Source organism: Felis catus, chromosome C1 (genome assembly GCF_018350175.1).
Source record: "Felis catus isolate Fca126 chromosome C1, F.catus_Fca126_mat1.0, whole genome shotgun sequence".
In the NCBI taxonomy this organism is placed as follows: Eukaryota; Metazoa; Chordata; class Mammalia; order Carnivora; family Felidae; genus Felis; species Felis catus.
The window spans coordinates 180,312,952-180,340,119 of NC_058375.1; positions in this window are offsets into that span (position 1 = coordinate 180,312,952).

Consider the following 27,168-nt stretch of genomic DNA (forward strand, 5'->3'; position numbering starts at 1 on the left):
GAAAACTTCATGTTTTTCCTCCCATTAAAGATACCTCAATGCAATATCTCTTATAAAAACAATAATTTATAATAAGTATTTTCTTTCTAGAAACTAGGAATAGGCAGTACTAATAAATTTGTATAATTATGAAAATTAATTTTCCAGTTTGATTTAGGTAAGCTTTTAAGCAAATTATCTTATTTATATATTTAAGTATAAAGTTAATAAAAAGTATAATGAATTATATATATATATGTGTGTGTGTGTATACATATATATATGTATACACACACACACACACACACACACTTCTTTATCTCGGATTTTGAGGAGATTTTCTTTGAAGTCATTTTCTACAGTTAAATGCCACATAGGATAGTGAAAAAGGTTTAATTTGCAGCTCAAGATGCTAGTACAAAATTACAGAACTAATTACATTAATTTTGGTGCCTCCCAAAATATTGGAACATAGTAAGCAAACAAAAAATGTGTGTTTTGATAAAGGAAAGAAAGTAAAATAGACACTTGGAATTGGGTTCTCAATAGGAGTTCCAGGCATCCCCCCCTTCCCTGCAAGAACTTGAATTGGAAAATTGACCACCGTTCCAGACACCCAGGGTAGGGAAAAAGAGTCAAAGTCAATCCTGTTTCCATTTGCCTCCATGCTAACTGATTCAGAGGCTGAATGAAACAAGCCAGTTTCTCATGATAAGGAAACATGTACTACTTAAAGAGAAAGCAACAAGAAACAAAACGAACTCTCTTTCCTCTCTTGTACTTGAAGTGAGTGATGAGTATTGATATCCCTCCTGCTTTTTTAGTTGCCTTTCTATAACCACATAAGGAATTAGTGAAAGGCTGGAGCCAACACTGTAGATGACAGAACAGAGACAAGAAAGATTTTGGTTCCTGATAGCACTGTTGATCTCTTGGACCAATACGGAATATCTGTTATTTGTAGCTAAAACGCCTTTCTTTGAAAAGAAAGAGAATACAATAGAATTGGAAGAAGAAAAAAATATGGTGGAATGGTAACATTGAAACCAAATATAATCATAAAATCCAAGTATATAACAAAAATAACAAATGCAACACAATTAAATAACTTATTCGGATAAAGAAGTAGATCAGAACAGAGAGAGTGTAAAGAGAAATATCTTTGCTTTGCTTATTGGCCTAAAGAATCATTTATTATTTTAAAGTCAACCTTCCTTAGACTAAGAAGTATGTAGAGTTTTAGAATTATACTGAAGCCATTTTAATGGTTTATTTTGCTAAATTTTGTTTTTTATAATGTTTATCTATTTTTGAGAAAGAAAGTGCAAGCAGGGGAGGGGCAGAGAAAGAGAGAGAGAGGGGGACCGAGGATCTTAAGTGGGCTCTGTGCCAGCAGCAGCGAGCCCCATGTAGGACTTGAACTCACAAACCGCAAGATCATGATCTGAGCTGAAGTCAGATGTTCAGTGGACTGAGCCACCCAGGTGCTCCTATTTTGCTAAATTTCTTAATCATCATAATAACCAATGCTTAAGTAGATACACAATCTTGATAGTGGCAATAAATTATTGCTAACATTAAAAATACTCATCAACTTTATAAAGTTTGTAATTTTGTTGGGTAGTATGGATTTCAAAAAAAAAATAGTGCCTATCAACAGTTATGGGGGAGTGCCTGGGTGGTTCAGTCAGTTAAGCATCTGACTCTTGAATTCAGGTCAGTTCATGTTCCCAGGATCCTGGGATCAAGCCACAAGTCAGACTCTGTGCTGAACATGAAGCCTGCTTAAAATTCATTTTCTCTCTCTCTCTCTCTCTCCCCCTTTCTCTCTCTGTGTCTCCCCCTTTACCCCTTCCCTGTTTATGTTCTCCCTCTCTCTCTAAAATAAGAAAATAATAAATAAAAATTTTAAAAAGTTAAAAAAAACTGCTGCAAAAAAAGATTAGCCACACCAAGGATTAGTAAGTATAACTATATACATACAAAGACATTATATATTGACATTACTAAACTGGGAAGTTCATGTAAGGCGAAATGAGATAGAATTTATTGGTATGCTAATTATGGTGTACACGTAATAATTTGAAACTGTGAGAAACAGATTAATTTTTGTTAAATGTTCAACAGAACACTTTAGGCCAGATACAACTTTAATTATGTTAACCACTTAAAAAATATGTTCTTATGCACACTAATTCTGTAAATTATGGCACATAAATGTTCTATGTCAATTAAGTTTGAGAAATATTATGTATTCCATTCTCCTTTAAATCCTATTAAAGGTTTAATACTTATCAGTTCATTAAAGGTTATAACATTTTACTGTAGTAAAAAGTACAAGATAAAATACCTAACATTTTAACTTTAAAAAGTCTTAATTATTTTCTGAATAGTTAATTCATTCGAAAGGTACAGTTATGAGTAAAATAATTACCATTTTAGGCTCTCCAGTTTCCTGAAGCAACCACAGCTATCACGTTGGTTTATACACTAGGACAGAGTCATTCTTTTTTTATTTTTCTCTCTAATCAAGTATCAGAAAAATCTCATCTGAAGTAACACATAGGTTGGGATAATCGGACAAGAATTTTTAAAAAAGTTACGATAAAAATTATCCAACAAGCAATTATGGCTATTTGTGAAACAAATGAAAAAATAAAGTCTTAACAAAGAGAAAATGTAAAGAAGGATGAACATCTTAGAATTCAAAAATATAATAACTAATATAAAATACAAATTGTAGGGACTTAATACTAGAATGGAGATGATGAAGCCAAGAATCAGTGACACTGAAGACAGATCAAGCGAAATTATCCAGTTTGAACAACAGAGTGAAAATAGATTTAAAAAAAATAAACTTGCATGAGGGGACTATTGAGAATGGGGGAGGCTATGCATGTGGAGGGACAATAAGTATATGGGACATCACTATATCTCAAATTTGCTATAAATTTAAAACTTTTAAAAAAATGAAGTCTGTAAACTGTAATTTTAAAATATTTTAAATGTTTATTTGTTTATTTTGAGAGAGAGAGTGTGAGAAGGGGAGGGCAGAAAGAGAGAGGGAAAGAGAATCCCAAGTAGACTCCATGCTTAACACAGAGCTGGACAAGGGGCTCCCACTACTGTGAGATCATAACCTGAACCCAAATTAAGAGTCAGACACTTAACCTACTGGGCCACCTAAGTGCCCCTTAATAAAAAAAAAAAATTAAATCAATCAATCTGTGGAATCTGTAGTCAATGAATAAAGTTCTAGTACTCATGCCATTGGGGTCAAAGAAGGAGAAAAGGTAAGAGTATGGTACTGAAAATGAAATGATAATGGTCAAATATTTCTTACTTCAGTGAAAGACTTAAACCTGTAGATTCAAGAAGTGGTTATAACCACACAAGATAAATCCAAAAAAAAAAAAAACCAGTTTAAGACATTATAACTAGATATCTGAAATTAAAGATAAAGGGAAAAAATTCCTGAAAGCTGCCAGAAACATTACACTTAGGAGAAAATGATTTAAATAACGATGGATTTCCCACTAATCCATACATACCAATAGGCCAGTTAGAAATGGCACAATATCTTTGAAGTGATGAAAGAAAAAAAAAAACTGCCATAAAAAAATAGCATACCTATTTTAAAAATTATTTTTTTAATTTATTTATTATTTTGAAAGACAGAGAAAGAAAGAACTCATGAGCAGGGGAGGGGAAGAAAGACAGGGAGAGAGAGAATCCCAAGAGTCAGATGCTTAACCAACTGAGCCACCCAGGTGCCCCTCTATTAAAAATATTCTTAAGGAGGTGTGCCTGGGTGGCTTAGTTGGTTGTGTCTGACTTTGGCTCAGATCATCATCTGGTTCATGAGTTTGAGCTCCTGCATCAGGCTCTGTGCTGACAGCTCGGAGCCTGGAACCTGCTTCAGATTCTGTGTCTCCCTCTCTCTCTCTACCCTTCCCCCACTTGCACTCTGTCTCTGTCTCTCTCTTTCAAAAATAAACATTTAAAAAACTATATTTTAAGGAAAAAATATGAAATAAGACATTTCTAGAGTAATGAAAACTAAGGTATTTGTTACCTGGAAAATGGAATTGCTAAAGGAAGCTCTTCAAACAAAGTAAAACAAAACAGACTTAAAATACCAATAGAGAAAGAGGGCAGAAAAGATGCATCCTTGGGTAAAATAATAGACTATACTTCTCGAGTTTTTAATATTATATCTGATGATTAAAAGTAAAAATTATAATATTATGTCATATAGATCTCATAATATGTAGAGAAAATATGACAGTGTATTTTTTGTTCTGTGTTTTTCTTTTTTTTGAGAATGATATTATTGAAAGGATGAGTATAAAGAATCTAGGTGTTGGTCAGGTTTTTAGATTCTACCTGAAGTAGTAAAATGTCAATATTTTTTAAATTGTGGTATATTCCATACACGTTTTAATACCCAGAGCAACTGCTACTTAAATTAAATAAAATTATAAAGAGACATCTTAAATATCTTAAATTTCTGTAATTCATGTTTCAGTTAATTAAAATAGAGTCAGCACTAGAATATTAAACGGCTGTAAACATGACAATTTGTGTGTGGGAAAGGCTACGGCAGGAAACACAGATCCTGTTAAAGTGATATATGTGTATACAGAAAACTGAAAACAATATATACCAAAATGTACAAGTTGTGAGTGCACTTTCCTATCTGAAAGAGGCTTAGAAGATCTGCTGTCCAACTGGACAAATTTTGAAAGAGTGAAGTAGTCTGATAAAACTGCTACATTTAATTCCCATTAGTTACCACATATGTTTATGTAGATGAATACATATGTTGCTATGCGCTTCTGTTTTTATGAAACAGAAAAATAGAATTCTGTTTTTATGAAAAAGAATTCTGTTATTTTACTGATATAGAGTTCTTGAGTGTCTTTTGGCTGGGGGTGGCTAGTGAGGTGACACATACAAGCAAGCATTAAACAGTTTCAGTTATAAAATAGTCTACAGTGAAATAGGGGATTTGAATTAAGGGTACACTTAGTATAATGAGCACTGAGTCATGTATAGAATTGTTGAATCACTGTATCACACACCTGAAACCAATATAACACTGTCTGTTAACTATATTGAAGTTAAAATAAAAAAACTTATTAAAGAATTTTTCAAAATTAGAAAATAGTCAATAAATCAAATCTTCTTTATGTAAATCTGTGTAAGGAGCAAAATGTACTCCTAGCACCAGGACACTGGTGAATTATACCCTACACATTTCACCTTTTAACTATTCCTACATGTTTGCTTTCATTGCTAAGCTAGGATTTGAGTTGCAAAGGAATGTGTAATTATCTTTACTAATTTCTTGCACCTCCAACTCCTTTCTCATCCTTAGTTCAAGTTACTCTTGACAGCCTATTAAGATTTACAAATCTCCTTTCATAAGTGAACTGTTATTGAAGACAACTTCATAAATGAATACAGAGTGACAACTAAAGTCATCAAGCTGCTCTGTAATTATTGGATTAAGGGAAAATATGGACAGATTATTTGAGGTACTTGTTCAATGATATTTGAATATTACACAAGTGAGACTTTTATCTGCTAATATATTTTTGTCTCATTAGAAATTATTTGTAGCTCCTTAAAATATAGTTATTTTTATCTTCAAAATTATGCCCACGCTCAGGAAATCTTCCAAGTTATTATCTCAGACTTAATTCTGAAACAAAATTGTTACTGTTTTGGGAAGATTTTGGCAAAGAGTAACCAGATCATAATACTCTGGGGTTTTTTTGAAATGTTCTTTTAGGCATGTTAGTGTATCTCCATCATCCAGCATTAAGAGATAAATGGCTTCCATTGAATATATATTCCTGAATCTAAATCATAGTGCCTCAATATTTATACTTACTGATGAGTACAGTTGACCTTTGAACACATGAGTATCAACTGGGTAGGTCCACTTATATACGGATTTTTTTTTTTCTTTTTGGATACAGACAGTACTGTACATGTCTTTCTCTTCCTTATGATTTACTGAATAACATTTTCTCTAGCTTATTTTATTGTAAGAATACAGTATATAATACACATAAACATGCAAAATATGTGTTAATCTGCTTATGTAATAGGTACAACTTTTCTTATCAACAGTAGGCTTTCAGTAGTTAAGTTTTGGGGGAGTCAAAGTTATACATGGATTTTTTTACAACAGTAGGGGTTGTGCCTCTACTCCTCAAGATTTTTTAAGGGCCAACTGTATTGGCAAAATTATTATGTTATATTATGTATTATTAATTAAATCATACCTTGATATATTAGTGCTATAAATTCCAGAACAGAATATGAAAAACTGCCCATATTGGAAATAAGAATTTATATTTATATTATTCATATTATTTATACCTTAGTTTTTCAAGTATTAAGTTTCCATAGATAGTTGGTAACTTTAATTAATTTAAAATATTATGTAGCTAGTATCAAATATGAGTTCATTTACCTTAGAAGTTTATAAGATATACTTTATAAATGTGTACGTATCAAGTTCTTATTCTTATAACTTTTATAACCAAATTTTAAAAATTACAAAAATTCAATAGATTGCATTTGGAATTTTTAAATTTATCTTTATAAGGAAAGGAAAAAGAATATAGGCTAGACCTGTTACAAAATGTTTTTACGTACATAATCTTTTACTAATTGAACATAACATTTTGGTATGCAAAAATAGAGAGAAAATTTAGTTTTCAATAACTGATTCGCCTTAATTTAGCTTTATTATTGTAAATTAAGGTATGGCATAACATCGTAATGTTTTTCTTATTTTTAAAACCTTAAGCAAAACTTCATAAATATACAGTCTCTATTTTACATATCAAACGATACCTCATTAGAAACCTTGAGTAGGGTAAAATGTGTAATTTTACTTGGTAGTGATCTATAGTACATAAAAAATTAGAATAATGTCAAATAGGATACTATAACATAATGTAAATAATTCTGTCTTGGAGAAAACAGGTGATGTCCCATGAAATAATAAAATAAAATATTAAACATTATAAAACTGACAGATCACATAAAATATCTATAAGAATAATGCTTGTGTTTTAAATATACACAATTTTATAACTTTTATAAGCAAGTGACCTTATTACATTGTATTGTTCATATTTTTGAATATTAATAAATTCTTTTTTGTGTCATTGTGCTCATCTATATATTTTCTAGTTGCTATTAGTCTTGCTAGGAAGTTCAGTATCTGTTTTCTTTGATAGTTTTTGACCATACTTGTATGTTTTTTTGGTCAAAGTTGGTCTATTTGTGTACATTTTTCCAAGAGACATTTTTCTACTAAAATTACTTGATTTTTTTCGTCATGATCTCTATGAACTCATGAATTCTGTTTTTGAAAGGGTCCATTGTAAAACCTCGCAATGCATATGTATTATATGTTTTATTAAAATCCTAATAAGTAATTTTTTGGTGGATATTTCTTCAACTATTGATCTTAGAGTTTCTCAGACATTGCCCAAAAAAGTTATGAAAAAGTAATTTGTACTTCCCTCGAGTTTTCAATCAACCAATGTCCTTTTTTGAAAGCATCAGATTTTTGATGAAGACAATTAATGAACCAAGCAGTAGGGACAAAAATAATCAAAATAAAATATTACCTAATGCTATTAACATATATAAAAGATTTCCCTAGACATCAATTTGTCATGTGGTAAGTGAGAATTGTGATCCAGCTATTTTCATTGTAACCTGGTCAAAATAGCTGATATATTTACAGGAAGTCTTGAAGTCTGTCATCCACATTTCTTATATGGCTAGTCCATGGAAACTACCCTAGCATTTACACACAGTTAAAGCTTATCCAGCTGTATTTTCAAAAAGAAATAGACGTGCATATGATATTTTTTTTTCTAATTGTAGCAGGTAAGAGCAAATGAACTCTGTTTTCTTAACTACTGCAGAAGAATTTTTGGAATTTTCTTTTACTTCTGCCAAAAAGTATGTATTTTATTCTATTCAAATATATATATTTGAATATATATATATTCTATTCAAATGTATATTTGATTATTCTTTTTTGTTGTTTTGTTTTTCAAGTATTTTACTCTGCATGCATGCTATGTACAATAATTTCTGAAATATAAAACAGAACAAAATAAAAACTTACTAGAAGCATTTCACTATTTCCATCCTCCTTCCTTCTGTTCCATCAGATATGTCAGAATGTAATTACATTTTCTATCCTAACTATGAAGCATTATTTTTCTTTAATCTTGAGTACTTATTTATCCATTTAACAAATCCAGGTTTTTCTTTCTTTCACAATTACATGATGAATTGTATTCTGAATTGCACAGATGCTAAGGAATTATAAATTAGCAAATCATTAAAATGACAAAGTTATAACTAGATAATCCATAATTTAACAGAAGGAGAAAATATACAGCTAACTTAATTCATTATTTTGGTGTTATCAGTTATCTACACCAGATCATTAATGACGGTAGTAACTACAGTCACATGTAATGATCAAATCAAAAGTAATATATTTGCATTTTTATTGCTCTTGAAATTTCTTTATGATTTTATTTCTTTTTAAAATGTTATTTATTAATATTTAGAGAGAGAGAGAGAGAGCCAGTGTGAGTAGGGGAGAGACAAGAGAGAGGGAGAGAGAGAATCCCAAGCAGGCTCCATGCTCAGTGCAGAGCCAGACATGGGACTCAATCTCACAACTGTGAGATCATGATCTGAGCCAAAATCAAGACTAGAACACTTAACCAGCAGAGCCACCCAGGCGCTCCTGCTCTTGAAATTTCTAATTCTATTGTCCAATGTGATGGGGCCTGGTAGAAGCAAAGTAGGATAACTACGTGGGAACGTCAGATAAAACAGGACTATGTTCTATTGTTGATAGTTCAAGAAGAAAAAAAAAAGTCTTGAGATATTGCCAGCAGGATTGAGAAATTAGGTTTTATGATGAATAAAGAAGAGAACGAGAGGAACAACATATATGAGTGACAGCAAAGTTCAGGGAGAATATCAAATGTAATACAAAAGTGTAGTCTGGAATTACACATGAGGATAGGATATGATGAGAAACTGATGAGCACTGAAGCTTGTACGATTTAAGTTCTTTTTTTTTTTTAATTTTTTTTTCAACGTTTATTTATTTTTTGGGACAGAGAGAGACAGAGCATGAACGGGGGAGGGGCAGAGAGAGAGGGAGACACAGAATCGGAAACAGGCTCCGGGCTCTGAGCCATCAGCCCAGAGCCCCACGCGGGGCTCGAACTCACGGAGCGCGAGATCGTGACCTGGCTGAAGTCGGACGCTTAACCGACTGCGCCACCCAGGCGCCCCCGATTTAAGTTCTGAGTGGTTTCACTGGCCCACCCTTCCATGAGTGTCTAATATTCTGGAAGAGTCTGAGAAAAGAGCTTCCAAAGCCAAATGCCTGTCAATGTCTTTACTAGATATTCAAAGGATTCAGCTGTATTGCTTTATATCAATATGGTTTGATCATCAAATTCTTTCAGTATGAGATTCCAGAATTACTTTTGACATTTTGAGATTATTTGGATACCACAGGATGCAAAATTTAAATAAATAAATAAATAAATAAATAAATAAATAAATAAGCAAGCAAGCATCACATGTCACATGCCCCATCTTGTAAAACAACTGGATCTATTTAGCTGAATCTCATCCAATCAAAATATATCTACTCAACAAAGAGCCTATAGCAAACATTTTAATTTGTACCGTACCTTTTATAAAGTACCTTGTATAAAGTGAGCAAACAACAACAAAAATAAGTAAATAAAAATGATACCTTCAAAGCCAGGTCCATTCCAAGGAGCTAATTTGCAACTGGCATACGAGCCATGTCACTATTCAGGATCTAAGGGTAGCTGATTAATTTATTCACCCCTCTTTTTACTGGTCAACATTATAAGATAACATCACTTGCTTTTGTGATTTTCTTTCTTCTTACATTAAAGTTATTTTGTTCATCTCTTCCTATTAGTACAGAATGAACAAAATATACTCACTCTACTGGCACAATAAAACACAAACGCTAACTCAGATATAAGAATAGGACAAATATGATGTGTTTTACTTTCTTATGTTACTAAATCAGAATTACATTTGAAAACAGAGCTAGGATAGACTTACAAACAGTGTATAAGCCCTTGTTGTCAACATTGAGGTGGAACTAATGCTTACAGTGGCCAATAGATGATTATCTCTCTTTTTAATAAAGTTAGTAAAATAAATAAATAAAATAAAATAAAATAAAATAAAATAAAATAAAATAAAAATAAAACAAAATAAAATAAAATAAAATAAAATAAAATAAAATAAAATAAAATAAAATAGACGTGTGAGTCTGTGGGTAGGGGCTGCTTTATATTTCTAAATATAATGATATATCTTCTTTCATGGACATAAATAGCACAGCAAAATTATAAAGAAAAGTAAGAAATATTTCACTTAATTGAGGATATGTATCAAAGCACTTTGAAAATGTTACTTTCAAATGAAATACAAATATGAATTTCATTTTAAACATGATGTTGATTTTCAAAAATTTTTGGAAGGCCTAGCATTTTGTAATGTATAGTGGTACATTTTTCTTTGTCTTGGCCAAGACACATGACAAGGAACAATATTGGAAAAAATACATAAAACCAGGAATACAGTCATGAAAAATGTCTACCATCAGAAGCAATAGACTTGAGAATGAAACTTCTGCATCAGTATATGCTGGTAGGGCTTATATTCCTTTCTCGACTTATCCTCCTAACCTTACACTATAAAATTAAATGTTTATAAAATCAGAGCTCTAAAACTCTCCATTTTCCACTGTTCTTCCTTTCTCATTTTTAGTCTTTGCATCTAAAATGATCTGTGAAAGAATAAAGTCATACTTCAGCTGCTGCTGTGTTTAATCTATCAGCATTCAGACATCTCTCCAATGACATTATTCACAGAGTCAAGAAATAAATGCAACTTCAAAGTATTAAATCTGGTCTCTCTCTCTTTTTAAATATGATAACATTTTCAAAGGTGAAAGAGGTCTTCCTCGAAACTAGCAACTGATTTCATGCTGTAAGTTCCTCATTTTATTTGAATTTGATATTAAATAGATGGGCACACAGCCATATCAAATATGACTGCCCTACTTTGTTAAAGTCAGACATACTAGAAAGTAAGAGACCTATGCAATCATTATTGATCAGAAGATGACAATGTGTCATAACATTTATTGAGCACCTATTTTTATTGTACATTGTCTAATATCCATAATTTCTCAATATGAATAAAATTGTAGTATATGAAAAAAAAAGACAGGCCATGAATATGGAAAAATTCCTACTTTAATTCATGGCAGTTTCTGGTCAAATGATTTTAGGCAAACTACTTCATATATCTCTTTCATTCTTCTGACTTTTCAGATGAGGGTATTAATCTACTTCATAGTCTATGAGAATTCAAAGAAATAGTTATTTTATGATAATTTGCTGTAAACCATAAGATATTAAACAATTATAAATCATTTGTAAAGGTCCTATCATCAGATAGAAAAATTATAGAATTTCAAAAGGCATAGCTATTCTTCAAAGTAAAGTTGGTCAGATTTCCTTTTACCTAAAACAAATCTTTTTAATAGAATCATGAGTAGTGGTAACCAGATTGCCTGTGGCCCTACTTATTCATACAGCAGAGGTTTGAAGCCAAGAAGACCACAGCATCAGCCCCACTTGGTGCCACTCATTGAGCAAGAGTGGCACTCCAAGAAAGCAGCTTTAGAGCAGTGGCACAGGATATCACACAGGAAGAAAGCAGGCCATAAAGATGCAAATTATTCAGCTCTGCCTGTAGGAACTGCCTACTTTGAAACAGAGAATGGGGAACTCTTCCTTACTGTATTATCTAAAACAATGGAGATCTTGGTGAGAACAGTTGAGAGAAGGCTGGTAGCTCCATGATATAAAAAACATGGCAGAATAGATAGAAGTTTAATAGAAAGATCCAGGAAAAGGAATAGCCAAGAGACCTTCTTGGGATCACAGTCAACCCTAGGGATCTGGAAGGCTCTGCAAATGTTCTACGTTGCACTCACTCAAAAGCAGTCAGGAAAAGATGGAGGGCAGACTTGAAAACACACAAAGAAAGCCAACAAGACAGACAAGAAGCCTCATTGGAACAAAGGGCTTAAAATAACTTTTGAGCAAACAGTGTCTGAATATTAAGTCGCTCTGACCCAGGGCAAACTCCTTGGAAGGCAGGCTTTAGAATAAAATCAAACAGAGCCCTGGCAGTCAGAAAGATCGTTCCAATGACCTAGGATGTATCCTTTGGATCCTAAGAGAGAGTTTCCAAGCTAAAAGTCCTTGGCTAAAGATGGGAACAAAAAGAAATATTTAAATAAAGTGCCTGGATTATGATGATAGCATAAAAGCTAAAAAAAGGGATGTGGGGGAACTGGAGAGGGAACCTCAGAGACTGCAACACTGTAATCAAAGTTGGCTTCACAGAATTAATTTGATCAAGTCACTTACCAAACAAATGACAAAGCAAACAAGAAAAACAACAATCCCTGAGCAGGATCGGGGACCAGAGTTACCATGTGACCCAGCAACTCAACTTCTAACTATACACCTTCCAAAGTGAAAAGACACACCCATCCAAAAACTCGTACACAAATGGATCAGAGCAGTAGCATTCATATTAGCTGAAAATGAAACAATTTAAATGTCCATCAGCTGATAAATTAATAAGATGTAAATAAAATGTGGTATATCCATACAATGAAATATTATTCAGTTATGAAAAGAAGGAATAAAACATTATTCAACGTGGATGCAGCTGAAAATCTATTAATTCTATATTTAAATTGTTAAGAAACTGGCAAACTGTGGTATTAAGTTTCATTTGGTGGGAGCAAAACTATCCAAACAGGATTGTGGTGATGGCTTCACAACTGTATGAACATACTAAAAAGGACTGATATGCACTCTTTAAGCAAGTGAATTGTATCTTAGTAATCTTGTTTTCAAAAACATGAGCATTGGCAAAATTAATGCCAAAATCTGACAGGGTTTAACACTGAATATTGGATCAGTGGGATTAGATTCAAAATGTCTGGAACAGACATATATTCCAGACAAATATGTCTGGAATAGACATATTTTGCAGTTTCTGTCCTTCCATGTGTAATTTCTGAAAACACCTCTCCAGCCAAAACTCATGCTGAAGAAGTGCCACAGAGGTATTTTTACTTGATGACTGTGTCCCGAGGAGCCATTGATTAGGAATCAGTCCCTGACCTAAGCTATAGAGAATGGACACACAAATAGATTTTTTTTTTAATTTTAACTGAGAGGCACAAAATTTCCAATAAGTTACAGGTACTTAAATAGGAAGTTCATGTTGAACTGGAGCTAGAAAAGCCATCTTAAAGACAAGATCAGGCTGGTTATCGCAAAGAAAACTGTTTGCTAAAAAGAAGCACAAGTACAGAGTAGTAATGCAAAGCTAAGTAGAGATGACAAGCTGAGGGTTGGGGTGGGGCAGAGAATGGCAGAGAGGGAAAGAATAAATAAATCATTGCTTAAGTTACTGGGGACTTCCTACTTCCAACTTCAACTCACACTGTTTCAGGTCTGAAAGGGCCCACACATTTCATTAAATTTGACATACTTTGGGAAGTGCCAATTCTTACCAACAAAATAACTCTAGAAGTAAATCAAAATTGATAGCAAAACCTAGTTTATATGTAAAAGCATAATGAAGACCTGACCATGGAGATGCTGTAGGCTGGAGTTAGTTCATGGTCTAGAAGGGAAAGTAAACAGTCTCTGATATAATGTGGCAATAAAGGTATTTAAACCCATGGAGGTTGATGTACCCATGCCTGTAAAGATGAGAGACCCTGGAGGACTTAGTTACCAAAAGCAGAATATATAAACTATATAGGTATTAGAGGACTTAGAGAAATTACAGAAAGTAAAAGGTAAACTCAGGTTCAAGATGTAACCCATAGGATATATAAAATGAAGAACCATTGTATAATTCATTAGAGAAGTCTTTTCTGCAATACTCCCAAGTTTATGAGGAGAAAACAAAGCAAGAAAATACCATCTCATCAAGATATACTAACCTAGAACTAGAGACAGGTATTGAACCTCATATTGCACACAGTAATAGGTGCAGTACTAGTAAAAAATCTGGTTCTTAATAACTTCTAAATATGAGAGCTCCAGCAATTTAAAGTATTGTTGCTATAACTGAAAACAGAGATGATGTATATCGACAGTTTAGGTTTTGAAAATATACGTTGTCAGTGAAGTGAAATTTGTCTAGAAAAAAAGGCAGACTCATATCCTTAGAATTTGATAAGGGATAGAGATAAATGTTTTGAATTAAGAATATGTTATTTCAGGGTACCTGGGTGGCTCAGTCGGTTAAGCATCCCACTCTTGATTTTGGTTCAGGTCATGATTTCACAGTTCATGAGATTGAGCCCATTGTTGGACTTTGCACTGACAGCACAGAGCCTGCTTGGGATTCTCTCCCTCTCTCCCTCCCTCCCTCCCTTCTCTCTCTCTCTCTCTCTCTCTCTCTCTCTCTCTCTCTCTCTCACACACACACACACACACACACACACACTAAATAAACTTTAAAAAAAAGAACATGTTATTTCAATATTCAATGACAAGTTTTGTTTTCTGTGTATTTGTCAAGAGTAGTGACATGTAACGAGACATTAAAGTAAAGCTTTGGCCTTGATTTTGATCTTCATCAAAGATCTACTTTTTGAGTGTTTTGGTACTTAATTCTTCAACATATTAGACAAGGGCAAAGGCAAACCTATCTTCAAAGTCTCTAAGGGAATACAGTTCTTAGACAATAATCACAAAAGTAGTATGTATAGCCTGCTTATGAATCTTTGCAAAGATTTCCTTTGTGTATCAAGACATCAGAGAGAAGCAGAAAAATGTTGATATATAATAACAAAATATTATTTAAAAAATGGAAAATATGAGCTTTGAATGATAATTTACGGAATCTGTGCAATGTCAAAAAAACTCCCAAGGGTAATAGAAGATGAAAATAAACAAGCACTCTGTAACATAAAAATTCCTCATGAGATCCTATCATTAGTCAGATTATTACCAGCATTTGTCTTTTTCTCTTCATCTCCAATAAAAAATTAACACTAACTTGGTTAATGTTTTACCTAGTAAGTTATAAAATAACAACTTATAATAATAGCAGAAGCTTTGTAAAATTTATTTGTGATGCTATATATTATGTATAGGCTCTGGAGACTTATAAACTTTGGTCCTTCAGAATTCTTTGTGAAAAAGAGCAGTGTTAGAGATAGAAGCACATAACACCGCCTGCACAGGATAGGGGTCTTTTTTTTTAGCACATTTTGTCTAGTGTGATGATAGTTTTTAATTAGCTTCAAAGCTATATAGCTTTTTAACATATGAGAAAATTTTAAAGCCAAATTAATAATTCAAAATTCAAAGTAATAGTAAATTTTGGCTGAAACATTCTGTCTTAATTAGTCTACATACACACACATTTTTCAAGTCTCCTATTTTATCCAATAAATTGGTCATTTAAAATGGCATTTGGTTTCATTCGTTCATGAACACTTTAAAATTATACACAAAATCATGTGTGCGTATGTGTATTTGTCTTCAGTTGTGATTTCTGTTTATTACATTCTCCAAAAAGCCCTTAATTTGAGAAAGTTGAAAGAATCAGTACTGTAAATGTTGCTGAAAATGTAGGGCAAAAGGGGTAACTTGAGAAAATACTTTTTGAACTTTATCAATGTTGCCAAAAGAAAATAATAAATAACCAAAAACAGAGAAAGAGGTTCCCTGTGTATTTTCTGTCTAAATGCCACCTGCTCCAAATGTTAAATCTCTGAATGCAATTTATCACTGATGCTTTGACATTGCTATACTGATGATGGCCTTTAAAAATACTTTGCTTAACTAAATTCATCCTGTTAGAGAAACGCTTAGTCAAATTATAATGTCCTTGTGCACTGAGAAGAGACAGTCATAAATCATCTCTAGTAAAACAAACATTTCTCAGCAACCTTTCCATTTTAATTAATAATGAAGAAGATAATTCTGCTCAGAGGATAACATGATAACTTTGTCTCTAGAGACCATAGAAATCTTTTTTAACAAGGCCCTTTGGAAAAAAACTATCCATCTGTCCATCCATCCATTGATCCACTGAACTTGTATTTTACTCATGTATATGTTGTTTAAGTCTCTATAATGATTTTGAAACAGTTTTGAGCTTTTGAATTGTGACAGCATTGGAGATTGAATGGTAAACAAAAACAAAAAAACCCACATTATTCTTTTCCACCTGAAATCTACATTCTAATGAAAGAGGCAGATATTTACCCAAGAGTTAAACCGATATATAATTACAAATTGTCATAACACCCCTGAAAAAAGTACAGGAGGCTCTAGGAGTATAAGAGGAGGACTTGACCTACTTTAGAGGCAGATTTTATGTCAGAATTTATAACTTATTTTATCAAATAAAGAAGAATCCATTGACAAAATTTACCCAAAAGAGTTATATAATAAAAAATTCACTGCTAAGCAAACTAGTTTCTTTTTGTGTACTTTCTCTGTGCTCTGCAACCTTATTTGTTTCACATGTGGTTGTTCTGGCAATAACAATAAGATTCATTTTTGTTGAACTGGCTTAGGAAACCTGTAACTTCTCAGCTAATCATGGTAGATAGGAGAATTACATATCCTCTTTGGCAATGGTGAACGAAGACAAGAGTCTTCAAAGAAGACTCTGAAGATTCTTGTTCCTAAACCTTATTTCAGCACGTCAACTTTCACTTACAAAAAAAAAAAGAAATTAAAAAAGGAAACTCAACAAGGACAAAATATTACACGGGTAGGAGGGTCATAGATTCAGTTTTTGAAATTTTGAGTATAAACAGCTAATCATAGTCCTGGATGAAGATTTTGAGTAGGCAGTTGTCTTTAGCTGCATGAGGTTCATTGGAGCAGAATCTGTAAGATATATTTGGGGTTCATATATGTATGCATAAAACTATAAAGTGTGGGCATTATGAAATCATCTTAGTGAAAGTTGGAGCACAATCAGGGCCTAGCTCTGAGTCTTATGTCCAATATGTAAAAGCCAGGCAGAGGTGGTACCAAGAGATTAAAAGTACTGACAACGGAGGTATTAAAAATTTGGCTATATACTCCACTCAGGGTAAAGTGGGAGCCAAGACCAGAGGGGGTCATGAATACACAGAGTTAGAAAGATAAAACAGTGGAAGTTCTTTCAAGTTCCTAATTAGATTGAAGAAGAATGGCCCTGGTGAAAGTAGCTGGAGGAAAGTTAGGAGGCTGTAGTCAAAGGGATATGCCTTTGATGTTAAGATATGTGCATATGACTTTTTATATGTAAATGCCCATATACACAGGGGTGATGGTCAAAATATTTAACAGCTGGTGCTACACTAGGGCAGAACAGGATCTTGAAGGCCACCTGCAATGCAGGCATCTATACTTTAGTTGTTGGATTGAAGTGACCTTGAGGGTGGAGGACAAAGCAAGTCCTCACTAATAGATGGGAAAATATTTAAATATTTTAATAGTAAATCCACAAGATTTTAGCAATAAGCAAAACTGTACCCGTACACATTTGTAAAATTTGTATATAATCAGAACTATTTTTATTATGAGCATTATTAAAAACAACACTTTGAAACAGGTTTTTAAATCTCACCTATGATACTTCTAAATGTATTAATAATGCCTGCTATGCCATAATGATATATTTTATAAAAGTTTATCATTATTCCAAACATATTTGTAATCTCTAATATATAATCAATAACTATGCAGGTCTTCAAGCATGGTCATGTTTTACTGTTTTCATCATTTTCATTTAGCAATCTCAAATCCTTTTTTTTTTTTTTTAACATGCTGGTGATTTAGGCACCAAGTGCTGGTCATAACCTTTTCTAGTTCAAATGTGTCCATTATTCTATGTAAATTAAATATGCACAAAACCATTCTTTCATCATAGGAATTTGATTCCTTCGTTTTAATTACCTTTTCTTTCATTCAACTTAAGCCACCCACATCTCTACATAAATTCTTGAAGTAGTGTCTCACATATTATTCGACCTCTAAAATGTTAATGAAATCACGTTTTGACCAAATGTCTATTTAATCCTTTCGTTTAATTCCTTCCACTATACGTCTTCTCATACCTTTATTTATCTCTTACTTTCTACCTGACTCATTCTGATGTTCTGTTCTTAATTTCCCTAGATTTGTCATTTCATATTCAAGGACTCTCATCTTATCATTCATGTCCCATCTTCCACCCTATGTCCCTAGCCTCACCTGCCTGCAAAACTCCAACTCTATACAGAGGGATGTCTTGCCCATTCTTACACTTGTCATGCTGACTCCTCCATGAGAAAAGCGAAAGAAAAAGCCACACTTGGAAGATATTGATATTGTTAAAAGGTCATGGTCTTTTAACTCTTCACAATCTTTGTCTCTGCTTGGAAATTTTTTAGTCAATGTTTGAATTCTTGAAAATAAGAACTATTTTTCCTTCGTTTATATATATTGAAATCCACTTATAAAATATAAGAGATAAATATATGGTGCCACCAATATGGTAAAATAAAGACTACCTTTCTCCACAGAGCTTAAAAAATTGAACATTACTGGGGCACCTGGGTGGCGCAGTCGGTTAGGTATCCAACATCAGCTCAGGTCCTGATCTCATGGTTTGTAAGTTAGAGCCCCATGTCGGGCTCTGTGCTGACAGCTCAGAGCCTGGAGCCTACTTCGGATTCGGTGTGTCCCTCTCTCTGTGCCCCTCCCCCACTCTCTCTCTCTCTCTCTCTCTCTCTCTCTCTCTCTCTGTCTCTCAAAAATAAAGATTAAAAAAAAATAAACATTACCTAAAATTAGATAGGTCCTTACATGTACCTTCTGAATCGTATTTCCTTCCCTTACCCAGAAGTAGACAGTATTTCACATTTTGTATTAATGTTAACTTGTTTTATTTTTAGTTTTTCCTCATATCTATGCATTGCTTGTTTGCATATTTTAATATTAAATAGAAATAATTGTATATATTTTCTAGTGTCTCAATATCCTCAATTCCATTATGTTTAAAGGTTTTTCTGTATATCAAGAGCTGTGAAAGGTCTGAAATTTTTAGCCTACTTGCTAACTGACAAGCTAGTCTGCTACAAGTTCAAAGATCTGGCAGAACACATATGACTCCTAGGTACAGACAAAGGAATCGATTACTCCCAGCACAGCGAGCAGCATGACCTTCATGCTCTCATGGGTGCACTTGCCCTGCAAGCCCCGCAGGGGTGATGTGGTGTCAAGGTAAGGTGGATTCTGCATACACAGTAAGTCTGTGTCATAGTTGAGGAACCCAGAGCTTTTAAAGGAGGTTGCAGGCAAACCTGTTTAACATTTGCCCCAAATGGAGGCATTATCTTTATTATCTCAGACAGTAAATAAATCTATACTCTATTTTTCCAAGGCTGTTTGCTCTGTAAACAGCCTTGAAATGATAGCTGTATAAGATATAGAGAAACCACATGGAGAATTGTCTCCCACACCTATATTCATGTATGCAGACGCCATTCACTAATTTGTATGGTGGTCCTTTGCATGAACAGAGAATATTTACTGAGTTGCTTTGAGGCTATCAATATCATAAAATTACCAATAAATGAATTTATTGCAAGGAAGAATATGCTTATCTTCAAATTTAATTTCAAATTGCTTGAACCAACTTACATAATCAACAAGTAATGCATTAGATTTCCACTACTCTATATCCTCTTTTGGCGTTAGGTTTTATAAACTTTTGCAAAATGATGGTGGTGCAAGATCTCATTTTGACTTGGGCTTGCATTTCAATTATAATCTGTGAAATATATTTTTTTAATATTGATTGGCCACTTGTGTTTTCTCCAAGTCACTTCTTTATACCTCTTGAAGATTCTACTCTGGTTGAAATTTTTAATGTGTTGGAATGGCTTTAAGGGAATGACCTTGTGTGTACGCATTTATATATTTATTCATGTATGTGATCATATTCCCAAGAGGTTATTAAATTTAGCATGGTACAATTATAAATCTAATATTTTAAAGATGTTTTTGTACCACAAAGATTTTAAAATATTATTTTATTTTTTTCCTATAAAAGTCTGGCCTTTCAGTTTTAAACTTTCAAGTTACCTGGAACTGATCATGGACAGAAGAGCCAACTTTATTATTTTTTTTATATTATTGCTAAATTGTTATAACACATGTATTATAATATCTTTTTCCTACTTATTTTCATTGCTTCTTCATCGTATATAAATTTTTCATGTATATATGGACCAATTTCTGAGTCTTCCGTTCTGTACCATTGACCAATATGTCTATCTGCATTTTTTTTTCAACGTTTATTTATTTTTGGGACAGAGAGAGATAGAGCATGAACGGGGGAGGGGCAGAGAGAGAGGGAGACACAGAATCAGAAACAGGCTCCAGGCTCTGAGCCATCAGCCCAGAGCCCGACGCGGGGCTCGAACTCACAGACCGCGAGATCATGACCTGGCTGAAGTCGGACGCTTAACCGACTGCGCCACCCAGGCACCCCTGTCTATCTGCATTTTTGTTACTATAGATTATAATACAACTATAGATATAGTAGATTACTATAGATTATAATAGATTATAATTATTACTACAGATATCATAATTAGAATAACTAATATAGATATTATTATAATAGCAGTGTGCAACCACTAGTGTCTTGGCTCAATTTTTGTTTTGAATATGTTTTTTTATTTTTAAATCTGGATTCCTTCCTAGTATTTGCACCTGTGTCCACATAGCTTAATAACCATGCAATGATTGGGCAGAAGTTGTGCTCAATGAAAGCCAGCATCTTGCTAATGGATCTATGTCAGGGTGAGAAACTACATTCAAAATTTAGGGTTGGTCAGTGCTTGGCCCTCTCTGACCTCTCCTTTGTATGTACACAGTCTAAGCTAGTAATATGTTGTTTCAACCATGATCATAATCTCAGTACACCCAAACCTTTAACCCTCGCTTACCTGCTTCCGAAATATTTTTCACTTTGATAGGCAATGACATTGGGCCTAAGTGTTGCCCAGTACTCCAAAGAAAAAGTATCCTTCTACCACAGCAGAAAAGATTGTGTCCTCAGAACCTGCCCTAACCTGCGAGAACTTCCCTTTCAATTTAACTAGGGGTGGGCAATTCAGGGGTGGGTAGTATGAGAGGCAGTAGCCCCAGGCCAGCATTTCACAAATTGCCATTATTTTTAATGGTACTTCAGCAAGTTCTCAAACCTAAAGTCTTCTTAGGTTGTTTCTTTAGTCATTTTCTAGAGTGCTGTTTTATTTTATTAATTTATTTTAATTTTTTGTTGTGGTGATATGGTTGCAATTTTGTTCAGATTGGTAAGTGCCTTCTGGGCAAAAATTTTGGTCCTGCCCTGCCCCTTCCCTTGATATTTGCTCCAGGATGTTAGGAAGAAAAATATGAATCTAATCAGAGATGCTTTTTAAAAGTAGGTTTTTAAGACCATTTCTTTTTTTTCTTTTTTTCATAAGTACTGCTAGACTATTTTTCATAAGTACTGCTAAAACTATTAAAATAGTTTTAATTATAAAAGTGATGACAACTTTCATTCTATTTAGGAAATTTTACCACTACAGGTAAGCCTTCTCTATAGCCAGAACACTTCCTGGAGATATTTACATTTATATATTTGTTGTAAAAAGTACAATTCATATGAAACATATCATTCCTTTAAATGGCAATATTTTCTGAAATTGTTCAACTTACTAGAAAAACTTACATAAGTAGACTTTTCTACTACTCCTTAGGTTATCATTTATTATTTTTTAAGTTTATTTATTTATTTTGAGACAGACAGAGAAAGCATGTGGGGGCAGGAAGGGGGGAGGGTCACAGAGGGAGAGGGAGAATCCTGGGCAGGCTCTGCTTTGTCAGCACGGAGACTAAAGTGTAGCTTGAGCCCACAAAACTGAGGTCATGACCTGAGCTGAAATCAAGAGTCAGTTATACAGACTTACGTCCAAATCCAAATTTTCTGTCTGCTCTTTGATATCTGAAAATTATAACCTCCACAAAGTTTAATTTCTTTTGTAAAATTGGGCTAATACTTTGTACAGGGCTTACTATAAGATTTCAGTGAAATAATACATAGCATAAAGCACAACATAGAGATTCAACACAATTAGCTTTTATTGTTTGCACCCCCAACTCTTTTCCTGAGGGCATTATCTATCCCAGGATACAATGTGCTATTGTCAACCTATCTCTCTCATCTGCTACATAAAGAATTGGAGCCACTGAATGGGGACCAACACTTGAGCAGTACACAGAATGATTTTCACACGATAGAAGAATCCAGCAGAAGTTAAATCAATACAGTCCCTGGTCCATATTTTAGATATAGTGTGGCCTAGAAAGAGCCAACTCCCAATTATTAACTAGATGCTTGTGTAGTTCTGTATCAGGCAAGAGTCTCATTAACACTACAATATCTGAAAATATTCCACTCAGAATTATAATCCTTTGTTCGGAGTACTGTTGCAATATTTATCTTATTTTGTATTGTATTTAACCCATGGGAATGGGTTAAATAGATAATGGGCACTTTTTATGAGCACTGGATGATATATGTAAGTAATGAGTCACTAAATTCTTCTACTCCTAAAGCTAATATTACACTATATGTTAACTAACTAGAATTTAAATAAAAACCTGAAACATTTGAAAAAAAATGCTAAACAAAACCTCAGTATGCCTGCCATTTTTTGTAACAAGTTCTTGTCACTTTGCTAGGAGCTGAGGATAGAAAAAATAAGTTGCAAATTCTTTTTCTTACATGAAATTACATTCTCAGTCAAAACAATGAATTTTGGATTTTGTCAGTATTGGGGAAAGCATAGCCAAGTGCCTTCCTTAAAAAGTGTTTATATTTAAGTTTCAAATTTTTAAGTTTTTTAATGTTTATTTATTTTTGAGAGGGAGACAGAGTGCAATTTGGGGAGAGGCAGAGAGAGACGGAGACACAGAATCCAATGCCAGCTCCAGGCTCTGAGCTGTCAGCACACAGCTGAACGCAGGGCTTGAACCCAAAAAACCATGAGATCATGACGTCAGCCGAAGTTGGACACTTAACCAACTAAGCCACGCAGGTGTTCCCCTAAGTTTCAAATTACTATGAGATTACCAAACACAAGAATTTAAAAACAGAAAGTTGAAATATAGATGCACTGATGAATAATCATCTAGATACATCAAGGTTAAAACAAAAAATATACAAAGGATAAACAAAAATATAGAGAGAATAAAACAGAAAAGCAACAGTAACAACAAAAAACATAAAGCAACTACCAACGGGAAAAAAGTTAATACTAAAAAATATGCACATTTGTTTTATGTTTCTTATTTGCAAGAAAATCATATTCAAAGTAAAGCAAGGCTGAGAGGTATTAGTTGAATGGGAAAGTTTTAGCAAGGTTAAATGTATTCTCATGAAATGGAATGCTCTGTTATTCCAGATGTATTAAACAAGCCATATTTTTAAAACTCTTGTGCCTGATATTTTTCCTTATCTATTAAAAATTGTCAAACGAATGGACCAATCTTCCCCATCAATTCATAAAAAAACAGGCTAGGCAATAGTACTAGCTCAAGCAAGGCAATTAAATGTTTTGGGCTTTGTTTTGTATTGTTTCCTTTTTTCAGGGGCTGAAATAGAACCTGGTACAGTGAGAAGGTGGTGCTCTTTTCATTAAGGTTTGTGCTGTAAGCATGGTATAAACCTAACCATTTGAGAATTAAGAATTAAGCAGGGGAAAAATTACCTTCATGGGAAGAGATGTGGGTAGATTATCCCATGAAAAAAACAGGAAAACATAGAGGCACATTCTTGATATCACTTGATTCCCTAGAACTATCTCTTGGATCTTCCAATTACATAAATCAATACATTCCCATGTTTGTTTAGCCATTTTGAATTGGGTTTATACCACTAGAATCTCAGATACTTTTAACTAATTAATAATTGTGTTTTGTCACAAAATAGGCAACATGTTCAGGAACAATTTTAAGGAAAACATTTGTGAAAAAGGATGTCTTTTGACCTGGAATATATTTGTATATTTAATGATCTGCACAGTGTTTTAAAATGTGCCAGTTTATTGAAGATAGGTTATCAAAAGTTCTCCCCTCTTAATTAGGGGATAGAAAACTTTGTGAAGTATTAGTTTTGATTTTGCAAAAGCAGTTGCCAGGGGAACAGTCCAATTGTGTAATATTTATTTTAAAGCATTTCAAACCATTTTTAGATTCATCTGAATTCCATGTTGCAAAAATCAATGTTTTGGCAGCTCTTTTAAACCATACATTGCTTGTCTAAACATTGTGCCAAACAGCCTACATTGCGTTTCAAGTTTGAAGAATATGCAGGCAGGAACTTTAACAAGATTATTTCATAACTACTAGCCATTTGGGAAAACTGTAAAGATAAGCAAAAAACTAAAGCTGACTGTTGGAAAAAGGGGAGGACAAATAAATTGTACAACATTTTTATCGCTTACCATGTTAGTCTGACTTATTAACATGAGGAATTTCTTTTAAATTATAAATGAGGTAATATTTGAAACTACGTATGTGGAGAGGGTTGAAAATATGTATATTGCGTATATATGTAATATACTGATGAATTATAAAAACAACAAAAGCATTTGAATGAAGGTTAATCCACATATGCATGCCTTACAGAATGCTTATTTTTGCTAGGAATAATGAAGCAAGATGGATTCCTTCCAAATTAAATTTCAAGGTCCCTGGATTTCATCCACGATATAGATGGACTGATCTTGTTTGGCCATGTTGATCATCTTTGAAAGGCATCTCCCAGGTGACTCTAAAACAGTAAAACCATTAGAAACATCTCCCCTAGAGCTGTCTGGTATTGATTTTTTTTGCTTCAACTGAGACATGAATCAATAACACTTCTTTGACAATCATCACCACTAAAGTGGGGTCACGTTGTATTCTAACACTTCCTAGTATAAGTTTAGAGATATCATTGTAAAAATGTGTCTCTTAACCCATCATAACATTTTTTTTTCAGGTAATAAGGACGACTGATATGTACAATACAGCATATTCCTTCAAAATGCAGCTTTTATTCAATCAAGGACTTTGACTGAAGGTCATCTAATTCCTTTTAGATTTACTGATATCCTGTAAAAAAAATACAGAGTAATACTCTGTATTACTATGTAGAGTAATTAATACATAGGAATAAAGGAATATATATATATATGTTCCTTTATATCATTTTTTTAGAGAGAGAGAAAGAGAGAGTGAGTGCATGGCCAGAAGAGAGAGGCAGAGAGAGAAAGAGAGAGAGAAAGAGAGAGAGAGACCCAAGCAGGCTCCATGTTCAGCATGGAGTCTCATGCAGGGCTAGATCCCAAGACCCTGGGATCATGACCTGAGCTAAAATCATGAGTCTGACACTCAACGGACTGAGCCACCCAGGTGTGTGTGTGTGTGTGTGTGTGTGTGTGTGTGTACACATTCACATGCATGTATTTGTCATGCCAATAAACCAGAATAACATGATAGTACTAATATTTTTAGTAACATAGGGAGTGTTGAGGAATGGTAATAGCTAGACTCAAAAAGAAAGAACTGATGATAAAAGTCGTTGGAACTAATGCAATTGAGCCATTGCAAATTTTGCCTAAAATTTCAATTCTTACCTTATCTCTCTTGGTAAGTTACTCATTACGTTTTCTTCCACCATACTTCATTTCTGATAGAATACAGTAATGGTAACTTTGTTGAGAGTATTAATAATTGTCATAGTGGGAGGTATACTTATTAGTTAAAAAGCCAAAAATTTGTGTTTTATTCATTTGTTGTTAAAAATAAGGTTTGTCTTTCTAAATTAAATTTTTACATATCAAAATTATGTGCTCCCAGGCATTTGAAAGTCTTTTGTAGGTTAGAGCAAAGATAGCTTTAGTTTCTCTACTATTAACTAAATTAACATATATTTTTACTACAATAGATGACATCAACTTGACACTCTTGTGTAGAAGTAAATTTTAAATGTTTTATTTTATGTGATTATAAACTGTTTCTAATAGTCTAAGGAATAGAAGAATTCACACAGGCACATACAAAGAAATACATGTTCATGTAATAATAGTAACACATATTATAGGTATTTTGGCTTAGACTTTCTGTTGGAAAGACCTCAAAAATTCTTAGTGAAGGGGTTCCTGAGTAGCTCAGTTGGTTAAGTGTCCTACCCTTGGTTTCAGCTCAGGTCATGATCTCACGGTTCATGAGTTCAAGCCTGGCATCACGCTCCGTGCTGACAGTGTGGAGCCTGCTTGGGATTTCTCTCTCTCTCTCTCTCTCTCTCTCTCTCTCTCTCTCTCTCTCTCTCTGCCCCTTCCCCCATTCACATGTGGGCTAGCTCGTATGTTTTCTCCCTCTCAAAATAAATAAATGTAAAAAAAAATAACATAAAAATACTAATAATGAAAAAAATTTTAGTGATAAAAAGAAACATATATTCATATAAATATAGTGATTTTTGAAATTAATTGGTGTGTTAATTGGTTAAATATTAATTGTCTTAAATAGGTGAAATCATTTCCCCCTTCCTATGTAAACTTACACAAATGCCTTTTGAGATGACAGTTTTTGCTGTTCTACAAGTGTCTGTTAGAAATATAATAAAATAAATTTAATGGATAATTTGGGACAATATTAACACTCATATTTTGATATACACTTATTCATGTATTATACACTTATATAGTAAAATATAAATATTAAAAATAAATATAAATAAAATATATACATGTATTACATTTATGCATATAAAATAAAATATAGGGGCACCTGGGAGGCTCAGTAGGTTAAGTGGCAACTCTTGATTTCAGCTCAGGTCATGATCTCATGGTTCGTGAGTTTGAGCCCCACATCGGGTTCTGCAATGACAGTGTAGAGCCTGCTTGGGATATTCTCTCTC